Source organism: Hydra viridissima, unplaced genomic scaffold, assembly GCF_058129835.1.
Source record: "Hydra viridissima isolate aposymbiotic clone 2 unplaced genomic scaffold, HvirCarnegie_v1 scaffold_13, whole genome shotgun sequence".
Lineage (NCBI taxonomy): Eukaryota > Metazoa > Cnidaria > Hydrozoa > Anthoathecata > Hydridae > Hydra > Hydra viridissima.
The window spans coordinates 11,451,243-11,472,022 of NW_028324312.1; the positions used below are offsets into that span (position 1 = coordinate 11,451,243).

The 20,780-nt window shown below is 30.9% G+C and overlaps 1 long non-coding RNA gene and 1 pseudogene across 2 annotated transcripts; one reads left to right on the top strand and one right to left on the bottom strand.

The window, feature by feature from the left end:
* Positions 1–11,416: 11,416 nt before the first annotated feature.
* On the bottom strand, positions 11,417–20,167 carry LOC149880521 (uncharacterized). Its single transcript, XR_016446440.1, has 3 exons — positions 19,890–20,167; positions 17,634–17,774; positions 11,417–12,042 (listed from the first exon to the last, which is right to left on the bottom strand). It is a non-coding gene; the product is annotated as an uncharacterized LOC149880521 (long non-coding RNA).
* On the top strand, positions 14,714–16,985 carry LOC149880522 (uncharacterized; annotated as a pseudogene). Its single transcript, XR_016446439.1, has 3 exons — positions 14,714–16,407; positions 16,495–16,750; positions 16,834–16,985. The product of XR_016446439.1 is annotated as an uncharacterized LOC149880522 (transcript).
* Positions 20,168–20,780: the final 613 nt, after the last annotated feature.

The window sequence follows — 20,780 nt, forward strand, 5'->3', positions numbered from 1 at the left end:
TATAAATTATTCCTCTTTCTGTTCTTCTTTTTTTATACGAAAATCTCTTATTTATTGAAAACGGCTAAAATCTTCTTGCTATTCTCCCTTGATTGATATTTCTTTTGACTTCTGTTTAATTCTTTACCTCTTTTCCTTATTTATTCACTCATAAAACTTCTTGTTTATTCAAATATTTTCCAATCAACAAAATCTCTCTCTTTAATGTTTTTCATAAAAACTTTTCTTAAAACTTTTTTTTACGTCGCTATAAAACTCCGTTTTCTTCTTTCTATCCATCTCCCTCCTCTCTTTCTCATCTCTGTAAAACTCCTTTTTTTTTTTAAACTTTTATATTTTTTGGTTATCCATTGCGATACTTTATTCATCATTTATTTACTTCGTGTTTATGTTTTCTCCCAGCTGTTTTTTAAACTTTTCTTCTTTCCGTTATATCGTTTATGAGTTTTCGTGTTTTCGTCTTTTCGCACTTGTTTCTTTTTATTTAACTATTCTTCTTTCCAGATTGATAAATCACCGTGTGTACGTCTTCTCCGGTCGCTGTTTTTAACTTTTCTTCTTTTTGCTTAATCATTTATTTATATGGAAAGTTAAATGAGTCTCCGTGTTGGTATTTTCACAGCTGTTGTTTTTAACTTAATTCTTTTCGCTTTATACTTTGTTTATACGAAGTGTTGACAAGTCATCTTCGGTAGGTTTTTTTTATCATTGTTTTTTTTTAACTTAATTCTCCCCCTTCACAATACGCACTAATGGTCTTTCTTGCCTTACTAAGTATTCTCAAATGTTTAAATCAAGTATTTTCTTTTGTTTCTTACTAATGCACATAATAATATGTAATTAAATGTCACCTAAAAAATATTCTCTCTTTATTTATTTATTTATTTATTTTCCTTCTCTACTTTTTTTCTCCTTTTTCTCTTCCCGAAATTCATTTTAAAAAGCTCAAAAAACTATACTTAAAGTAAAATTTAAATATTTTCTGGTCATTCATATCTTATCCTTTTCTCCCCTATCCCCTTTTATGATTTTCCACCAATGTTTTCAAAATTTATCAAAATATCTCAAAAAAGTTCATCAATTTTCCATATTTATTTGATTAGGATTGTGAGGAGGGAGATTAAAAACAACGATCGGAAAAAACGCAAACAAGTTTACTCGTCAACTCTTCATATAAATGAACGATAAAACAAAAAGAATTAATTTAAAAACAGCAACTGAGAAAAGACGTACACACGGAGACTTATTTAACCTCTTACATTAATAAACGATAAAGCAGCAAGAAGAAAAGTTAAATACAACGACCGGGAGAAGACTTATACCCAATGGTTCTTCAATCTATCACGTAAGTAAATGATAAAACGGGAAGAAGAAAAGTTAAAAACAAGTACATGTAAAAGACCGGTTTTAGATAAACCCACAGATCTATAAAGCGGGTTTTCGTACACTGTCGGTTTTAGATCACTGGTAAAAAAACGTCTAACCTCTGAGGTAGGGTGAGCTAAGATAATCTTAAAAAACCCCACTAATATATAGCTAGCCCTAGCTCAGCATAGAGCATTCGGTTAGGCATTTTAGGTTAACAGAGGTAAACCTGGCGGTTAGGGTATGAGATCTCTTGTTTGGAAAACCTTATGCTCTTATATTAGTCAACGCTCTTGGTCCTAGAGTACGTGGCTAACGAGCACCTTGCGAAAGGTTTGACGGGCAACCCTAACGGGCATCAATGAGGTGAAGAAAAAGTCAATTGACAAGTCCATAGACTCGTTAACACTTCAGACAGAGGATAAAAAAACTATACCGATGTGAAAAAGCCAGACATAAAAAATGTGTGATGTGAAAAAGCCAGACATAAAAAAACTATACCGATGTGAAAAAGCCAGACATAAAAAACCTATACCGATATGAAAAAGCCAGACATCGTGCTACCCGCAGGTAAGTCATCAGATGAACACCAGGCAGAATTCAATGCCTTAACCATGAGTGGTTCGATTGCTGTCTTACTGGGTCTAGCTGCTTAGTACGTCGCACACTGAGCCAACTAAAATACTTTTGTCCGTCGTCGAGAGACCCTAAAGCTCGTACGTTTCGAACACAAACAAAAGTTTCAATATGAAAACAGGAGTATTATCTGGTTCATAAAACTTGAAGTTTATATCTTCTATACAAGTGTCAAGCCTCATTTTCCGCCGTCAAGGTTTACCAATGAAGTCCCATGATAGAAAGGGGGTAATTTTATCGAAAACGGCAACATCTAGAACCTTGCTAGGTCTATCCTGGAAACTCAGGTCTATCCTGAAGGTCTAGGTCTATCCTGAAATCTTTAGAAGCAGCAGGACCACATGAGACAAGAAACCTCATGTTTCCCGAAGGCGATGTTAAAGCTTTGAACAGTCGTATCTTCGAGTATGGTGAGGTAATTATTGGTAGGGCTAGTGTGCGGACTGCTGCAGGTGCACCTAATTCTTTCTCATGACTCGGATGATATAATGTAAGGGACCACTGATCTACTTGGAGAAGAAATGCATCAATAAATCTAACATAAAATGTCCGGAGAGAGGCTATACCTGACGTTGTCCAACCTATTGAGCGTACATTTCATTACACCATCCGCACCATCCTTGATCTTCAGCGAGCTTCTATATTTCATTTATCCAGAGAATAAAACATAGAAGCTCGCTGAAGTTTACCGATTACTTTCAAAAAAGAGAAAGAACACCACCAAAAGGCTAACATATGGGTCGCTATCTCTGATAAGACTGGTCTGCTGACCGGTGTCGTTGCTGATAGTCTTGCAACGTCTGGAATTTGCTCAATCTCTGGGATTGCGCTCGCGTTTGTCGGCGCAACATGCGGTATCCTATCGAGTTTGCTCATCATCATCGAACAGCGATACATATCCTCTTATGCCGCACAAGATTGGGAGTATAGAGTGTGATTTTTATCACACTCTATACACCCAATCTTTTGCGGAAGTGGCCTCCCTCTAGGAAGGTATAAGCACCGCCATCAATTATGGAGTTGCAGCTGATAATCTTGACGGTATCACTTTTTTTAGTTGACATATATACTGATCGCTACCTCATCGCGCTTGTTCCACATTGTATGTCGCTGTTGGTGGTAAGATCTGGGCTGGGGCCGATAACTAAGTCAAGAGCTAAGGGAAATGGACTTCGGTGCGAGGGTGGTTTCTTTTTTTCTGATGATTTCTAGTCTGCACGCTTAAGAAGAGAGCTGAAGCTCCGATGGCGAGCATGGTATAGCTAGGTTCTGCAATGAGTCCTACGACTTCGGCGTGCTGCTTCTTCTTCCTCTTACTAGCTTTGCACCAGCATTCTGCTTTTGTTTCGGTTGTTCTTGTTTCTTATCCTCATCACCTGCATTTTTTGCAGCAGCGGCGATGATCTACAGTTTCTGTTTTTATAGTGTCTCGAGGAGCACTGCTTTTCTTTCGTTTTCTCGACACTGCTTTTCTTTTCGCGTAGCAGCCGATACTTTTCCAGCCTTAATAACTCTCTCGTTTTTTGTTTTACGTTGACTGGCGGTTCCTCCATCGTATTTTTCGAACCTGCATCTTCAATAGGCAAATCAGGTTCATTTGAGTTAATTTTTTTCAACAAAACGATGATCACGTTGAACAGACCAAGCTGGAAGAGTTAAATCAACGGTGATTAACATCAAGGTCAACGGAGCTATACCTGAACCAAAATGATGATATACTTCTCCTGAAAGAACTCACAGAGCGTGCTGCAGTAGAGGGTTATTATTGAGATTAATTTTTAGGGCAGCGTGATCACCCATGGGAAAGAATCTCTTGACGAGACCTGTGTATGGTGACGTTGCCATTTGATTGAGCCCGGCGCCCATGCTCCCGCCCATCCTTGCGGTATATTCTAAGGAAGCAGCAGTCACCTCATCCGGATCCATATTGCTGACATTGTCATGAGTTAGCTGCCTCCAGATCAGTTTTTTGCTGTTTCCACTGCCTAACCAGCCAACCAACTACGATAGAGCTCTACAGAGCTGCCTTTGCTTGGGTATGGGCTTGCCTCAATAGCTGAGTTTGAAGTATCCCCAGGCAATTCTTCTAAGACCTCCGCCATTATTGACATTAAGATACGTCTGTAAATGGTCTTCCTCCAGATTTATACCCAAATCAGGCTTGATATGCAAATTGCCAGTAAAATCCATGAGATGAAAAACAAAATCATAGCAGTTCGACACCCCTATTACCATAGGTGAATATTAGTCTAGCGGATCAATGAGCTCCTGTTTTTTAAGGGGAGGATTACCCAGGCACTCAGTTTGTCTATTACAAGTCAGGGAATGGCTGTATATCTCTGCGCGATGATCCACAGGCTGTGCTTGATGTGGCGCTCACTTAAAGCATTTTTGCAGAAACGAGACTTTTGGGAGTCAAATTCCTTTTCGGTGAGGTGTTGTCGGTTATGAAGTTGCACTCTTCTCCAGGTGAGAAACTATGACTCTGATGGTGCATGTAAGTTTATCAAGGACTTCACCCTCACGATGGAACACTTGATTGAAGTCAATTTTTTTAAAGATCAGACACGGATCTTCATTAGGCAATACCTTGAGTTTGGGATAATATTGGGTATTAAAGCTGAGGTGCGCGCTTAGAAAGGTCTAGACTGGTGTTTGCAAGTTACAGGGTTTCTATTGAAGTTATGATATATTAACTATAATAGCTATATTATTGCTGGCAGGATGTCTACCCCCTCACCTGATTATAAGAAAGCTGTCGCTGCCGTTGTGTATCACAGCGCAGTTCTTGACGTTGGAGCCCTGACCATCTCTTACGGCTTAGAGAAACCAAGCTAGCATCGAGGAATGAGCTGCGGCTTGCTATGCAAGACGTCGGAAAGTTGATTGGTTACCTAAAGTTTGGTGAATGGGCAAGGCAGATAATGATTGATAAGAAATGGATCCCTGCCAGCCTTGCTCCTAGCAATTGAAAAATAAATGCGAGACACATAGCCCTTGTGAGCATCATTACAAGCGCGGCAGCTTTCACTGGCAGCCAAGTCGAAGCGCAAAACCTCTCAGGGAACGAGACTAAAGATGAGATCAAACGACACAACAAAGCCATAGAGGCTTTCACTAAGGGGCAACAAGATTAAACAATTAAGCTCGCAGAGAACCTTGATAAAATCAATGCTCGCCTCGCAACTTAGGGTGCATTTAAGTCTCAACTCGAAGACTATGTTATGGTAACCTGTCTCTATTTCGAGATGATGAGTGCCAGAAGAGAGGAGCCCAACGAAGAAATTTTCAGTCTTCCTAAAAAAACCCGAGTTCTCAGATTATTATACGCTTAGAGATGAAAGGATGCGAGTCTACGGTTTGATTGCCGCAGCCACAGTTGCCTGGGGACTCCCCGGATGGTATTTCACATCAGGCGCAAAACATAATAAATGAAAAGAAAATTGGACAGGTGAGGCCAAATATTTTCCAGGAAGGCGCAGAGCCCTCGCGACTGTTCCGCTAAACTCTATTTTCGAATCTTTTTGACCTCTTTAAGTCAGTCAATTATGAAAGCTGTTAGTCCACAAATTCCTGGAGATGATGAGATCAGAGCATAGTCGCATATCAGGGCAATTTAATCTGGTACGACAAAGGTGAACACGGGCTGAAGGAGTGGTGATGTTAGGTTTGCATCAGCACTGGCACCTAGAGTTACCCAAGCCCTGAGAAAAATAGGTTCAGCATTGGATGGGACGCTTCGCCTTCGATACATGATGATCCAGCAACTTTTCTTTTCTCTCTAGTAAGGAAAGATGCTATGTTGGAATCTGATGATATATACCGTGTAGCTAGGAGTCATCTCAACTGCAGACACTTTATGAAGAATTTTCATAAGTATCCCATTTTTCAGAAGACTCTTCGATCTTATGGACGTTTGTGAGATAATCGGTTTTGAGTACCGAGCCTTCCGCAAGATTAATTTTTGTTTAGTGCGCCTTAAGATTAATTTCTATTGTGCGTCGAACAGTCTTTTGCTGCGAGAGACTGTTTGGCGCACAATACGCTAAAGATGCCGTTGGCGTCGCACGGCTCTTCGGTGAGATCCACAAAATGCATTAGATTGCTGTCTCTCAGACGCCTTCTCAACCGGCTCGAAGGGCTGTTGTTCTAGAGGAGCCTATAATATTTGATGGCTTTGGAGTCTGTGTCTGGGTGTGGGGGTTGGTTGGGGTGTGGGGACATTAAGTTGATTTGATGAAGCTACCTGTTTCCTGAAGGTTTCCAGATACTCGTCTAAAGTTATAATTTTCTTTCTGAGCAAACTCTTGAGTTCTTGCGCAATGCCTCGGTCCATGTTTTATGGTTGCTACCTAGTGTAAATATAATCTGTAAATGATAAAAAAATATAGCTGACACATCATATACTCTATCATGAGCCGCGCCGAGTGCACTAGGACCAAGAGCGTCGACTAATGTCAGAGCATAAGGTTTGACAAACCACAGGTCTCATAGCCTAACCGCTAGGTTTACCTCTATTAGCCTAAAATGCCTAATCGAATGCTATCTCAGCGGTATTTTTAAGATTAGCCAAGCTTAGCCTACCTCAGAGGTTTGATCTATTTTTACTAGTGATCTAAAACCAAAAGTTTACGAAAACCCGCTTTATACATCTGCAAGTTTATCTAAAATTGGCCTTTTACATCTACTAAATAACTGGGAAAAGAGGTAAACACGAAGACTCATTAACCTGCAAGATAAATAAATGAAAAGGTATTGCAACTCGTCAGGTTAGAATTATTTTGTTCTATCTCCAATTTTAAACGTTGGGAGAAAATGAATTGTTAATTTTACTAAGTAATGATTAGTTTTAAAATAAACTTTTTTTTTGAATTTTTTTTTCTAAATAGTTTCTTTAAATATAAATTATTTAAAGAATAAGTTATTATTTCTTAAAAAAGTAATAGTAAAGTTTTAAATAATTTTTACTTTAGGAAAGAAATCAAAAACTTTCTTTCAACGCTTAAAATGGGAGAACAAAATAATTCTAACCTGACGAACTGGAAAAATAGAAATCAGAAGAAGTATTGATTTAAGAAGATAAACTAGAAGTAATAAAGAAGAGATGTTCGGAAAAAAAAAGAAGAATAAAAAGAACAGTAATTGATCGAAACAGTATTGAACACTACGAATAGAGTAAAGGAATATTCTTTGTATTTTATAAACTTAATTAATATAAAAGCGCCATTACACACTAACTGAATGTTCATTGAGTTTTATTTCATAATATAATAAAATGAGCACGGGAAATTCAACCTTAACCCTTTAACTATTAAACCATGCTCATTCCTAACCAAACTATCCCCAAACCTTGCCCTTTCCTAACAAAGTAATCCCCATACAACTAACCTCGATCCCAACCTCCATAAACCTTTCCACAAAACTATACAACCCAAACCTCTTTAACACTTACCATCATCAAACAACTAACATTAAACATTAAAATGTTTACGCCGCCCTCACAATACTTATAAAAGGTTATAGAAAGCTGAATAACCACAATGAGAAAACAATTCATATATACCTAAGGCTCCTTTGTTCATAAAACTGCTGAAATAAACCACATCTAAGAGACGAATTTCTGAAAACAATTGTGAAATCAATTCTGAAGTATTTTACGCAGCTATTCATATTGATATGTCCAACTCCACTAAAACAAGCATGGTGGTTCACCATTTTCACCACCATGCTTGACCATTCCTCTTGTGCATTTAGGTTTCTAACGTTTACCTTAAGGTCTAAATGCCTTCAAATTTTCATGAGGACCTTTCAGGTTGTCTGCAAACTGTTTTTTTTTTATACTGAAAGTTTCAGTTTTTCGAATGGTATCGTTGGCGTTGTCAAAACAATTTATTTTGACGCTACGAAAAACTTTTCGGTTAGTGAAGCCACATGCTTGAATGGTCATACACCATTTCGTTCCGTTTCAAAATTCAAAATTTCTTGATTATTTAGCATACGTTTGACTTGTGAATGGTGACAATTTCCTTTTGTACTTGGTGACAATATCCTTATGTTTAACTCCTTTTCTATAATTATTGATTTTGCGTTCTCGAAAAGTTTTATCAAACAATTTTTCCTACCAATATGAAAAATCAGTTCAAGAATGCTTTTGTTTGCCGTTAGAATAAAGTAGTTTGAAAAGTTGCTTATTTTTTGATTACTGATGGTATCTACTTACAATTTTTTAGAAATTTTATATTTTCAATTTTTGTAGCAGGAATTTTTGTAGTTTACGGATAATCACTCCTAGATTAAGATACAAATGTATGCAAAAACACCTTAAAAAAAAATCGTAACCTTTTAATAACTTTTTGAATATAGAATTAATGAACAAACGTCTCATATCTTTGTTTCAGCTATAACTGATAACCATTTATTTTTACTGACTAAACTATTTTAGAAAACAATATAAAAATACGTCTATATCACCTGAGTAAAGAACAAACTTCCCCTATTCAAAAATACGATATGATATGATATATATATATATATATATATATATATATATATATATATATATATATATATATATATATATATATATATATATATATCCATAAGTTTGGACGCACCTATCGCAACTTCAGCTATTAAGAGAAAAATGTGTCAGAATTATTTTGATTTGTGACTTTAATAAAACAAATCGATAGTTTTATGTTCTTTTATTAGTTTCAATGAAAAAAATATATATAATAGTATCAAAAGTTATTACTAAAATAAAATGTTTTTATTTAAATCTTCTTTTCGTCAAAATGGCCACCTTTAGCTTTGACTATCGCTAAGCAGATACGTGGCATGCGATCAATTCATTTTTTTAAATATTCCTCATCAATATTTTTCCATATGTTTTGGATTGCCTCCAAAAGATCATTTTTAACCCTTGGTGGAGTTTTTCGGACTTCACAATCTAAATCATCCCACAATAACTCAATTGGGTTACAATCAGGACTCCGTGGTGGCCAAGTCATGACCTTCAACAATTCTTCCTCTTGTTTTTCATTTAAATATTGCTTAACCACTTTAGCAGTGTGTTTAGGATTGTTTTCTTGTTGGAACACGAATCGTTCGCCAATTAATTCGGTTCCACACACTAAAACATGTTCTTCCTAATTTTTAAATAGAATTCTTTTTGTCATTTTCCCGTCAAGTTTGGCAATTGATCCGACTTGGCTACCACCGAAACAACCCCAAAATATTATATTATCACCTCCATGCTTAAAAGTACATTGCTCCAGCATTCTTTCTCCTACCCGACGACGAACAAATGACCGGCGTTTATTCCCAAAAATCTCAAACTTTGATTCGTCTGACCAAAGTACTCTGTTCAACTCTTCTACCGTCCAATTCTTGTGTACAATTCAACTATTTATATATAAAAACAAATAACTCTAGAAGGAACCTCTGAGTTGTGTGTACTCACAGCGCTCAGCTAATACTTCATTCAGCATTTATGACTTAGTAGTATCGATCTGAAAAACTAATGCATAAAAAATTTTATCTTAAAAAGAAACTCAGCTGCCTACCATGCAGGTGTGTTATGAACCATCTAGTACACATCATTAGGTAGTTAAGAACTAAAAGGTACATAAATTATGTAACATATGCTAATTATTTGAAATTCGAGTTTTTGCGCAAGCAAACAAATACTTTTTCTTCACTTCTGTTAAGCAAACAAAACTTAAACAAATCAAAATTAAAATTTGTGCATTGTTTTACTGAGAATTTTTATTTTATATTATTTATTCTAAAAATCGAAAAACAGAAAGTTATTATGCAACAAGAATGTGTTTTGTTAAATAAAAAATAATATATGACATTTATGTAAATATGTAATATTCCGTTATTTTTATTAAAAAATCTTATGTTAAACAAAAAACAATTTATCAATATTTGAGCTTAAGATATAAAACTTGATCATCATCAGTTTCTTAATTTTTATAAACCACATGCAAAACAAGAACATGCAAAACAACTCGTTTATTCATTGTTAGGTAGTTGTATCATGTACAAATCTTTTTCAAAATTATGTAGTTGTAACAATTTAATAACATTTAAAGAAATTTTTTTAAAAAAAAAAATTTATTGATTCATTCAATAATAGAAGCTGAAAAAATATAATTTTTTGTTTGGTTGCTTTTGTTTTGGGGAACAGTTTATAGATTTCTAGTCAAGGTACATAATAATAATGTTTTAGGTTTATAAATGTGATTAACAAATTGCATATCCATATATACTGTTAACATCATTATCATGCGATACTTTTTGGATATTAGAGCTTTAGGGTTAAAGTATGCAACGAAAACCTAGATTTTTCTGATGAGCGATATTGTTAGTCTCATATTTTCAGATCTAAATTTAAATTTTGTGTACCAAATATTGCAGTTTCTGTACTATCAACATTTGATGTTGAGTTTTACAAAGCTGCGAACTTAATAAACTATTATGATAATATATAGGTAAGTGTGTAAAATATTCGAACTTTGTTTCAATAGTGCAATACAAAACTTGTTTATTAAAATTTTTTGTTGCTTTCCTATGTCTCTTTGAACCCTGAGCCCAAAATTGACATTATTTTTTGCCGAACATTGATGTTTTCTGAACAAATCTTAGTTTTGCAACCTAATAATTATTTGCCTAAAGTTTTTACAAATGCACACAATTACTAAAATTGACAGCTAAAAAATGTATCCAAAGTATGAAAAGAGCTTTGAAATTTGATAAATAGAGTATCCTTAGTACACTATTTGAACTTTTCTTTAGTACTCTATTCGAAAAATAATCTACAAATTATTTGTAAAATAAACAATAATATTTGCAAATTTATAAACAAATTTCAAAATAGCCATGCTGCTTTATATATATATATATATATATATATATATATATATATATATATATATATATATATATATATATATTATATATTATATATATATATATATATCATGTATACCATGAAATATATATTATATCTTTCTATAATACAGAGAGAGAGATTATATATAGACTCTTTGCTTTTATAGTACTTTATATTATATTATATTATATTATATTATATTATATTATATTATATTATATTATATTATATTATATTATATTATATTATATTATATTATATTATATTATATTATATTATATTATATTATATTATATTATATGATATTATATTATATTATATTATTTATACGCTCTTTACTTTTATAAACATTTCTTTTTTTCTAACCAGGACTATAGATCTCATCATAACCAGAAACCATATTTTTCATGCCTTTGCACATATGCGTTCACCTGTGCGTCCGCTGCCAAATTCATTTTATGTTTGACGAGTAAAACTTAAAGATTATGTTCATCACTTCTTTTGTTTTTCCTCCTCACAAAATGCTAAAAATGCAGTTTTTAAGACATGCAACAACCCATGTCCTTGTATTTTTTAATTATCTGTGCCACAACGTTTTCGTAGTCCGGACCATTGTGATTACCGAAAAAGGCTTCTATTACCTCTCGCAACGCGCACCATGTTTTCCTATGAACTTCGCTCGTTTTAATTCCAAGATTTTCTGATTATAGCATTATCTCACCTTGCGGTCTAATATTTCGTCCTTAACTTTGCCTTTACAGAGCTTCGAAAACGTATGTTGAATTTCTTAAAAAGTCTCTCCATTAAGAAAAAAGCAACAATATAAAACAAGAGGCTTTAAAAATAGAAATAATCGTAAGAAACTTGTTTGATCCGTTTGGTTTATTTTTAATTTTATGGTATTCTATTTAATAGTAAATTGAAATTTTAAAGTTTTTAATGCGTGTTATTTTATTATTTTTAGGTTTGTTTTCAATATTCAAAAAATATGCCTCTGATAAGGCTTCACCAAATAAATCAATTTTTGACGGGTACATGTCATACTGCCATTCTTATGAACCAATGATTGAACGTTTATTATATCTCACGAACTTTTATTTTTTGGTTGAACGTTTATTTTCACTGCTGAGTTTTTTCAATACCTAAAGAACAAAAAAAGTAAGAAAAATGAGAAAAGGAATTTTCCTCAACTTCATTAAATAATTTCTAATTCTTCAACTGTGATTACCTATTAAAAATAAACTCATATTTTTCACTATGCATTTTGTTCCAGAAAAAAAGTCCGAGTGGGGACCCTACAACTTTTCTTCCCAAGATCTCTCATGCCATAAATCGGTTTTTAGTAAGAATTTTTTAAAATAATAATCCAAGATAAGAATCTTATTAAAGACTCATTAAAGATTTTTAAGAATTTCTTATTTCATTCAAAATAAGAAATCTTAATGAGAAGTTTAAAAACATTTCGGTTTGTTTTAAAAGTTAAATAAATTTGTTAAGATTACAGCTTTTGTTTACAGGTTCCAAATCAAGCGAACAAGTAAACCTCATGTTACAACTTGGTGTAAAATTTACACCGAATCCCTGCAAATAATTTAATAACTCTGCTAAATGTTTAACTTTAATCTCTGTTTACATAAAGCAAGTAGTTAAGATAAGAATCTCATTTGAAAGAATGGGAATGCATGTTTAAGTGGCATCACGCTGTCCAAAACCTGAAAAAGAGTTTAAAAACTCAAAACGCTTTTTTCTCATATTTTGAAGGTTTAACCTTTACAAATAATAAAAGTTGAACAAAAATGGAGCAAAAAAAAAATCTGTATTTACCATAAATTTGTTGCTAAAAAGAGATTATTGTAATAATTTTTCTTTACTTGATTGTTTGTTTTTTTAACTTTTATTCGTTTTTATATTATTTTCTATTTAAAGATTTTCTGCCTTTTAACAGAGAAATCTTTAGTGGTTAAATATCTTTCTTTGAAATTCTGCACAGAAACAGAAATTAGTCTGATGAATGTGCTGAGTTAAAAATATTATTCCTATGGGATCGCATTAAAATTAAAACTAAAGTAAGTTGGATTGTTTTGTAAATACATACTTAAATGAGAATTCAAGAATGTTAAATGAAAATGATCAATTTTATTTTTGCAAATGGTTTACAGCAATGTCTTTTAGAAAATATTGTTTTCATTTGAATGATCTGGCAATCAGCTATCCTTGTTGAGAAACGGACTGATTTTTAGATTTTTCTAAAAAAGCATTTTTTAATCATCTCAAACAACAAACTTACCAAGAGTTATCAATTTCAAAAAGATAAGAAACGTTAAAAAATAAATTTTTTAAACGAGTCCCTTGCTTTTCATGGCTTCCCCCCGGAAGATATTTAGGAGCTTTAACACAGCGCTAGTTCATTAGTTGGTTCTTACCACCTCTCTTCATATAATCAATTTAAGAACAATCAAATGGTAAAAAAAAAAAAGGCTCTCCCAGGAGAGTAAGGGTTCGTCAGTCCATCAGGGAAGATCATGGTTGAAAAAATCGAACGGTGCATAAAACATTTTGAGTGTAAAACTGATAAATGTAAAACAATAAAGGTTATCTGAAATGAAAACTAAAAATCGAACATACTCTTCTTTGTCGCATTCGTTAATAAATAATTTGAAAATAAAGGTCAAGAGGTAAAGAATATTCTATCACCAAAGCATCAAGAAGATAATAGAAATCTTTATATACACACTTCAATCAAATAGTTAAAGATCTAAAGGCTTAAATTAAAGCACATTATTTAAAGAACTTCCATTAGTTTTCGTGAAGAATGTACTTTCTAACCCGTAAAGCAAAAGCTTTCTCTTTAGCAAACTTCTTTTTAACCCTTTCGTACCGGAATTTATTTAGGTGATTTAAAAAGCGCAATAATATGCGACGTAAACACTTAAATAGATGGGTTTCCTTACAAAATAAGTAAAACAAAGTATATGTCATTGGAAAGCAGGCAAAATTTAGAATCCAAAAAAATAATTAGGAAAGTAAAAAACTTTATATATATATTGTTATTTATGTATATATAAATAACAAAAATATAAATATAAAATATCCGAGGCGCACATATGTGCGCCTTCGGCACGAAAGGGTTAATTAAGAATAAATTACGGTTAGGCAACATGATTAACAAAGGGCAAATGGACTGTTTTGATGGAATATGTCTGTCTGCGAAATTATGAACTAATTTCAAATATCTATCTGATTAAGTTGCACCCAAACATTTATCGGCGCTTCATCACTGGCTTTTTTAAACTAATTACAACTGAGAAAACATAGGTAAGGTATTCCACTTCTATTCGTGTAAAAACATTCATCCGCACTTTTTCTATATCCCAGGAATCAATTGGTCGGCGCTACTTGATTTTCTCCTCCCCCCTTCCCTCTTCAATTGATTTTGAGGCCCATGTTTTTATACAATTTTTAATCAGCATAAAATTCTCTATCAGAATCAATCATAAAACTGGGGGGGGGGGGGGGCCGAGAAAGTCGAGTAGCGCCCTATTGGTCTCTATAAGGGGACTTCTTCATGAACATAAAAAGCTCTTTAAAACAAGTCAACTTCACTGAAAATATTTTTATTGCAAAAAACAGTAGGGTTTTTATCAACTAAAGGGCGCCTCTAAAAGCAATTTTTTCCAGCCTATATGTGTGTGTGTGTATGTGTCAGTTCAATACACAATCGAAATTGAAAGCGAAAGCGAACATAAAACTTTAGAATTTCTCGATGTAACGGTAATAAATAACACCAAAGTTAATTACGAGTTTAAAGTTTACAGGAAAGAAGCCGTCACGAATATTTAAATTAAACCTTCACTCAAATCACGACCCCAAAAATTTTTAGCGCAATATTTAAAGGTTACGTTCACAGACCGTACTCCATATGCAGTGATTTACATTTACAAAACGATATAACTTTTCTATTTTAAATGCTCAACGAAAATGGTTACGAAAAAAGCCAACTGGTAAGTATTGCAAACCAAATTAGTAAAAAAAGTTCCGAAAATAAAAATAAAAATCAATCCGAGTGTGACACCCTCCATACACTTTCTAAATGGCACTTGCGTTTGGATAATCATCTTAAAATTAAGCATTTAATGAGCAAAGATCAAATTAAAGATGTTATTTCAGAAGCAAGAGCAAAGTATTGGTTTTCAGAGAGTTTAGCTCAATCATGCTCTGGTTATTACAAAACAGTCGCAAAGCCAGTTGAAGAAACTCAAAAGGTTTTGACTGAGAGTTATCTAAGTCATCTAACACAGGTGCCTTTTGGTGCTAAAAGAATTTTATGATGAAAAAGCCAAAGAACAGGATGTTCAAAATGAAAACTTTCTAATGTATTATGAAAATACTTGTGATCTGCTTCATGCATTTAAGAATGAGCTAAGCAAAAGATATCCTGTTAGCAGAGCGAAGCTTATTGTAGTCTTGTAGAATTTATTTGGTTAGTTATTGATGAGAAAATGATTATCTATGCAAAATCTGCTTTTAGTAATGTGTTGCTTGTTGAAGATGTATACCACAATCCTATTGTTGCACAGATTAGTAATGGTGGGAATGAAGGATCCAGTCTTAGAGTGTAGTTTGCAGCTCTTATACTTTTCTTGAGCTTTTCTCAAAGAAGACATATATATCAGCCTAAAAAGAGATGATTTTAATAACTTAAAAGATGAAAGAGAATAGTTGAATTCAGATCTTTTAAAACCTATAGCACAAACCTATATAATAAAAAAAAACATGGGTTCCAAGCATCTAATGTCAACAAAATTTGAGTATCCAGGGTATAAAGTCTTTGTAAATTATACATAAAAAACCTCAACTATATATGGGGGAAAAATTAATTGCCTTGCCTGTAAATATATCTAAGCATCTCAAGTTTTACATACAACAACTTTTGCCAATCTTAAACCCATCAAATCCATCCTTTTTGTTTGTTTCATCTGATGCAGAGAAAATGTCACATTGTGTAATAGGAAGTGCTTTAACATTGACTTTTAAACAAGCCAAGGTGTTTGGACAAACAGAGTACAAAAGAGTTAGTCTAAAAAGAATACAATGCTCATGTACAAAATTTGAGTGCAAGATTGAAGGAATTGATAGTGGGTATTTTGCCAAACACTTCTTGAAAAGCAAGAAGGACACTACGCAGATTCATTATAATCTTTTTTTCAAACCATAGAGAAGCATTGAAGCTTGCTATGCTGGTTGGAAATACTTTTGAGGTTGGAAATTTCAGGTTTTAGAGAAGGCAAAAATAGAAAATCTCACTAACTCTATAGACAAATGAGAAAAGATAATCCCTTCAAAAGAACATTTATTAGAGTGGTTAAAAACAAAAAACATTGTTGATCCAAAAAAAAGATGTCTGAAATAATGAATGTCTTAAAAGAAACAGAAAATAATGTGTCATTTTACAGTGACATGATTGATTACAGCGATTGATCATTCAATGTGAAATTTCAATCTTTCTGGTATTACACTTACAAGTTTTTTATTACTATGCAATTATAAAAAATTGTAAGAACATTTCAAAATTACTTTTCTTTAAATTTTTTCAGAGTTTTTACAGAGAATTTGGCTCTAATACAGATGTGTCAACAGGTCACTGCAAACCAAGTGTCAGAACTACAACATTGGAAACAGTTAATATTTATTTGAAGCTTTAACATTTAAACTTGTATTATAATAAATTGAGTTTTTGAAATTAATTTGTTTTTTTTTGCTTAGATTGTTTCTCCATTTTTCTTTATATTTTAGAACGCTTATGCTAACGAAACCCTCATACTTTCTTCTGATTCAGAATCCAATCCTCAAGTTAGCAATATTTTTATTTTTGTTTGCAATTTTTAATGTTATGAAATTTCAGTAATTTAAAAGATAAAAAATCTTATCCACAGAGAAAGAGAAGTCAAAGATTTTGAGAAGGAAGCCTTGCTAGACGATGAAATATGCTACTTAAAGTTTATAAATGTTGAAATGAATTTATTTAAAATATATGAAGCACCATCTTATAATTAAATGCTAATTCTAATTATCTTTTTTTAATGGTGAATTGAAATGGTTGTTCCTTACTTTATTTTAGGAAGAAAGATTTCCATGCCATTCTCCCGATCATTCTTTAGAGCTTTTCCTTCCTTCTTACTTAGGATCAAATTCCAATTTGGATACCAAGATAGAAAATGTAATTTAATTCTGATGTGTTCAGTTTTAAGTATTGATATTTCCAAAAAGGATGATCTGATTCAGAGGAGAAAGCACAGGAAATCTTTCTTTTCACTTTTAACAGAACTATGTTCAAGTATTTTTTGTCTTGCGGATTTTAATACCGTATATAGAACGCGAACCATTACTTCTGAAGAGGTCAGAAACTAGCTTGCGACAAGCAGCCGTGGAAAGTAGACATTTTCCAAGAGCGTGACGGACTTTTTTTTGGAGATTTTTAATTTTAAATATTCGAGAGACAGAAGATTCTAAGAAATTATTTACCTGTCTAAAAACCGTGTTATAAAACTTGTTAAAATTTTATTTTTGCGTCTTTAAATTCTAAAATATTGTTTCGCTAAATTCTAAAATATTATTTTGCTAAATTCCTAACATTTTTTGTTTCGCTACCTTCTAACATATTATTTCGCTGAAGTCTAACATCTGGCTAGAAACATTAAGCAACCTATATTTCTTGATTAAAATTGAGACTTACTGATTTCGTAATAAAACAATCACTTTTCTTCATGACGAATGCTTAAACCAAAAATACGATCAAAATACAACCTTCTGCTGAATATTACTACCATCAAAATCCGGACGCGTAATAACTTAACCATTAGCAGAATAACACAACCTCCGTAATGATAATGATAGTTATAATAAAAATAATACAATGACAGTAGTAATGTAATAATAATAATGCCGATAATTATAATAATGATAAAAATAATAACAACAACAATGATAATAATAATAGTAACAAGAATACAAATACAAATAATAATAGTAATAATATAAATAACAATGATGTTTATACTAATTATTATAATGGTTATAATAATAGTTAATGTAATAATATCAATACAAATAATAATAATAATAGCTAATATTATTAAAAATTATGTTAATAATTCTAACTTTAGTTTTAATAACAATTAATTTACTAATAATAATACAAATAATGATAATAGTAATATTATTTGAAATGATGATAACTATAATAATTATAACAGCAATTAATTTACTAATAATAATACAAATAATGATAATAGTAATATTATTTGAAATGATGATAACTATAATAATTATAACAGCAATTAATTTAATAATAATAATACAAATAATGATAATAGTAATATTATTTGAAATGATGATAACTATAATAATTATAACAGCAATTAATTTACTAATAATAATACAAATAATGATAATAGTAATATTATTTGAAATGATGATAACTATAATAATTATAACAGCAATTAATTTAATAATAATAATACAAATAATGATAATAGTAATATTATTTGAAATGATGATAACTATAATAATTATAACAGCAATTAATTTAATAATAATAATACAAATAATGATAATAGTAATATTATTTGAAATGATGATAACTATAATAATTATAACAGCAATTAATTTACTAATAATAATACAAATAATGATAATAGTAATATTATTTGAAATGATGATAACTATAATAATTATAACAGCAATTAATTTACTAATAATAATACAAATAATGATAATAGTAATATTATTTGAAATGATGATAACTATAATAATTATAACAGCAATTAATTTACTAATAATAATACAAATAATGATAATAGTAATATTATTTGAAATGATGATAACTATAATAATTATAACAGCAATTAATTTAATAATAATAATACAAATAATGATAATAGTAATATTATTTGAAATGATGATAACTATAATAATTATAACAGCAATTAATTTAATAATAATAATACAAATAATGATAATAGTAATATTATTTGAAATGATGATAACTATAATAATTATAACAGCAATTAATTTACTAATAATAATACAAATAATGATAATAGTAATATTATTTGAAATGATGATAACTATAATAATTATAACAGCAATTAATTTAATAATAATAATACAAATAATGATAATAGTAATATTATTTGAAATGATGATAACTATAATAATTATAACAGCAATTAATTTAATAATAATAATACAAATAATGATAATAGTAATATTATTTGAAATGATGATAACTATAATAATTATAACAGCAATTAATTTACTAATAATAATACAAATAATGATAATAGTAATATTATTTGAAATGATGATAACTATAATAATTATAACAGCAATTAATTTACTAATAATAATACAAATAATGATAATAGTAATATTATTTGAAATGATGATAACTATAATAATTATAACAGCAATTAATTTAATAATAATAATACAAATAATGATAATAGTAATATTATTTGAAATGATGATAACTATAATAATTATAACAGCAATTAATTTACTAATAATAATACAAATAATGATAATAGTAATATTATTTGAAATGATGATAACTATAATAATTATAACAGCAATTAATTTACTAATAATAATACAAATAATGATAATAGTAATATTATTTGAAATGATGATAACTATAATAATTATAACAGCAATTAATTTAATAATAATAATAAAAGTAACAAAATTATTAATTTTAATTATAATATTAGTAATTAAAAAATAATAGTAATAATATTGATAAAAATGTAGATAATGCTATTAATAAGAATAATAATAAGATGAATAATAAAAATAAAAATAACAATAATAATTATGATAATAGTAAAAACAATAACAATAGTAATAATGATAATAATAATAGCAATAATAATAATAATAATGAAAATGATGATAATAGTGACTTAACAACAACGTATCATCAACTTACCTGTATTTATACCTTCCTCTCACTGTCGCCTTTAATTTTTTTTCTCAATAGAAACGTTTTGTGCACAGCCAACTGCTAAAGCAGTTTCTTGCGTTTTTAAAAAACACGAAATATTATTATGAAAATACTTAACATAATTGCATTTTTAAAAAATGTTGTTATAAAATTAGTCTCTGATTTTTAGTGATAACATTCATGAAGAACAGCGCTCGTTGTTTTCGATTGATTTTTGAAGCCATCTTTTATTCTTATATCTGCCGACGTGTTGCTTCGCTAATTGCTTTTCAACCCATATCTATTTATCCAATCTTTTATGATCTCAAAAAAAAAAGTATGTGAATAAATTGGTCATAATTAGCATCTTAATGCAAATTTCAATGGGAAATGATCTAATTTGCACTGGTTAATTAAATTGTTATAGGCCACAGCTAGTGAACAACCAATACCGAAATTTCGGCCCAAACCGAAAAAGTAAAAGGTTGTTGAAGTAGAAATTTCGGTTTTGGTTTCGATTTCGGCAGAAGTCTCGGCCGAAGCTGTAAGTTTCCGTTCACTTGTTCACATGGTTTGAGAAGGAAGTAGAAGGGAAATCAGTTAAAACTTTGTACACCGACTTTTTTTTACAAAATGTTCCGGTATGCATTTTTTATATGCACTTTGTAAAGCTGAATAAGTAAAAAAAAAGAAAAAAAATGAATAGGTGAACTTGTTGGTGACATTTTTTGTAGAGAAATATTTTTCTAGTCATGCAAAAAAAAAAGTGGATCTTTATTAGATGTTTAGTTTTTTATGATTTGAAAAAAAAAAAGAATAAGCAAACAATGTAATGCGTCATATCTTTTTTTTTTTTTTTGAATGCAGTGTATTACAAATGGGGTGTTTGATTTAAAT